Here is a 3,812-nt window from a genome sequence, read left to right as displayed (position 1 = left end):
TTTTTTTAGAAAACACACAAACTTATATACTATATAAAATTTTTAAAACCACACAATTTTTTGTTAAAGCATGAACACATTGATATACTACATAAATAGTTTATTAAAAATGTGATATTTTAAAATTATATGAACGTTTCTTAAATTACTTTAATATTTTATTAAAATGCAAATATTTTTTAAAAAATATATTAATTTTTTATTTCGTAATTTTATTATGTGAATTTCTGTTAAATTACTGCATAGGTATTTTATGAAATCATATGAAGTTTTTAATGTAATTTGTTTTAAACATATGTATATTGTTTGTAATGTGGTAATAATTTACTTATTTTTCACAAAATGAAATGAAAAATAACAAGCCCATTGAAAACGGATCCACACTGTGGTCCATTTTAGGCACATGGGCTCATTATGTTATAAACCTAAATTTAGCATTTTACCATTCGATGTCATCAGTTATAGTGGTATGTGCAGCCGCTATATAGCCCCTGGTTGTAGGTTCAAAGCAAAGGGAGGTGGATTAGGAGCACTCGGCGACGCAGCCTTCTGAAATCATGACCGATCCTCTGCCTGCTTGGGATGCGTGTCACTTTTGACGAAATGATTTGTTACATGTGAATACACGACCGACGCGTAGAACCAAACAGTATGTACGAAACTACTATACGGACGACAGTACCCTGGCCGATAGCTGGACGATGTTGGATCGAACGGTGTTGTTCAGTTTTGCTTTTCACGTGAACGGCTTCCTGTGCTACATCGTCTGCAAATCGTCCAATGTTTGTCGTCTGTGTAGCAGCGTTCCAGTATGTACATGTGCTGCGTCATTTAATATAGGTGGGACATCGTAGTAAATTCGGCAACTAAAGTCCCGCAAACATTGATCTGCATTGACTGGATGGAAGACTTGTGCACGTCGCCATGATTGTATATTGTACAACAGCGTATGTAGGTAAAAGTTGTTCGTGGGAGGATGTTTGTTACCGTGGGAAACTGGTGTCGGGAGTGAAAAAGATGTGAAAGTTCACTGTCAGGAGTAAAAAAGTACACTGTCGCATCTACAGTCTGTGATAAAAAAATATACATAAAGAAGAATTCGAGTCGACAAAAGATTCGCTTGAACACGATTGGGATTAACACTAATGGAGGCGGTGCAAGTTCACAAGCACGCAGCAACCACATCCGGTGCTTATTAGAAAGAAAATTACATATTAGTTGGAAATACTAGTCCGACGCACGCGGACAACAGAGGATGATCCCCAGTTCATTTACTGAATCTTATAGACATATCAGCTACATATAAAAACATCTGGTTTCCAGAACTAGTTGTGCTAACAGGTGCACATTAGGGTCGAGCATCACACAGTGTAAGATTGTGAGAAGACAACGGATTCAGGCGACATTGCAGCATACGAACAACACAGTGACAGTGGCAATTAGAACCATCTAACGATGGGATCGAGCATAGGAAAAGAGTGGAGCTGAGAATGAAACAACTGGGGCGAGATTGATGTGGTGAAGAAGATGGTCGTTTTTATGAGCATGAGGAAGGAGGAAGATGACCGTTTCCGCGAACAGCATTGTGTCGTTGGGAGGAAGAGAGAGAGCTTGTGCATTAAATTCAACCAGGTGGTTGGGGAGTTGTTATGTGAGGGCGGCTCCACCATAGTTTTTATGAGCATGTAGCAGTTAACACCACATTTCTGTTGGATGGAGATGAATAATTTATGTTAGATAATTTTCTTTTAAAAGGAAAATCCGTTAAGTGAGAAGCTGATGCTTACACAAACACGAGTTAAGCTCCTTTGAGCGGGTTTGTCTCCCAGATAAACCAAACTCAGTAAGTTCTAAACCCTGTTATCTATTAAGGCATGTCGAAACAAGTATTGTTCTTCTTTTAGATGACTCTGATCTTTTAGGGGGCGTATAGGGCATCAAGTATTAGTTCATCAGTGACATAAGAATGTAGTACTAAACTGCTAATGAATGATTGTGGCTGGAGTTTAGTGTGCCGCGGAAGAAACATTACCGCGTGAGAAGTAAATGAAGTGTACGATCAGAGATTGGCAGTTACAGCACGTTCATGTGATAGATGCATGGTGGGACCAGAGTTAGCACATACATTAAATTCTCAGCTTTCTTAGAACAGGATAATACCTAAGATTATTATAGAAAATGTTTCTGGAATTTTCTCATAATGTACTCAGTTTCTCAATCAACAAAAAAGAAAAAGAAAATGTAATATGTTAGAAAATCTCTCAAATCTAATTTGATAATTTCACATGAATTAGTATCGTAAAAGTTAATTTTGTAGAAATGTGCGATTTGGTGAAATGGCTTTTAACTTTGAGACGAAAGAGTTGAAGGAAGATGAAACGGGATAGATGGAATCAATGGGAAAGGCATTAACTCATGATGTGACCATTGCTTGAGTAAATGTAGCTTTAGTTGTTGGATGTTGGCGGCTAGAGCAGGAGCGTGTTGTACAGTGGGTCAGTGCATGCAGAGAATACAGTGCTATACACCTCTAATTCAGAACATACATGCAACAAAAAGGATGAATACATATAGTGGTGTGGATCCCAATGCATATTCAATGGCGAGATATCAGGGGGTTGAGCCCGCAGGTGCTCCTATGCAATTTCGCAAAGCGATGGCACTATATTGCTGGAATATATTTTTAATTTATGTCGTTCAGCTTTATGTTTATAAAGTGTATGAATCCTCTATTGACACTAAATTTGGAGGGGTCGATTGGCTAGGTACGCACACCTGCGCGTGTGGTTCAAACCCCAGACCAGTTTTAATTATTAATAGATTTTTTTTCAACTTATCAATTTTTCTCTGAGGGTCTTTTGTAAGACAAAAATTATTCTAGGGGGTTTTCCGCAAGAACTAGGCCACACGCCTTGTTCCTTACATTCTGGAGTGCCTTGTCAGCTCCATGGACGTATAAAATGAGATTTGAACTGTATATGCACGTCCATGCCAAGTTATAAAACCAGTTTAATGTTTTCTGCAAGTTCAGGCACCAAAGTGCACATTCATAGCAAGTTCAAGCACCAGCGATGTATTTACCTCTTATTTTTATTATTTCTGGTGTTTGTTGTACTATCTTGAAATTGAATAGACCGATGTTTTTTTCTTAAATATACGTACAGTGGAAGTTAGGGAACTCATACATTTTTAGCAAAACAAAATGGATTTCATCGATGCGTACCGTATATATGTCTCAGCATTTTTTATTATTATTGAGAAATGTATATATGTCTCAGCAGACCTGGAACAAATGTCGCCCTTTGCTGTTTAGGCCCGGTTTCGTATACCCTTAATGGGCTGAGAACTACTAACTCTTTTTTTTTATCAGCTATGTGCCGTGTGCCAGTTGTGCAACTTGGGCCTGTAGGTTGATTCACGTCAGTTCGCAAAAAAAAAAGGCTGATTCACGTCAATGCTGTTTTCTCCATCTTGGCCTGTTTTTTCTGTCAGAGAATTGATCTTTTGCCCACATTTCGTTGCACTTGGATCATTTGTCACCCCTTAAAAGGGAACTTGGATCATTTGCAATTATACATTTCCTTTTTTTTTCGAGGAACAGTTTTCCATTTCTTGGCATATCAAGATAATTTGGCATGACGCGAAGACCAAATTGCCCTTATCTACCTCGTTTACCTTGGACGCCCTCAAGAATGGCATTGGTGGCATCGCTCGCTTGGGGCGCAATGGTGGTAACATGAGTCGTTTCCCCGGTGGTATTTTTGTCGTTGTGTGCGGGCTTTAGGCAGTCATATGACAAAACATATACGAGC

This window comes from Triticum dicoccoides, chromosome 5B, assembly GCF_002162155.2.
Source record: "Triticum dicoccoides isolate Atlit2015 ecotype Zavitan chromosome 5B, WEW_v2.0, whole genome shotgun sequence".
NCBI lineage: Eukaryota > Viridiplantae > Streptophyta > Magnoliopsida > Poales > Poaceae > Triticum > Triticum dicoccoides.
The sequence above is the reverse complement of the archived record's forward strand: the minus strand, read 5'-3'. Positions refer to the sequence as shown.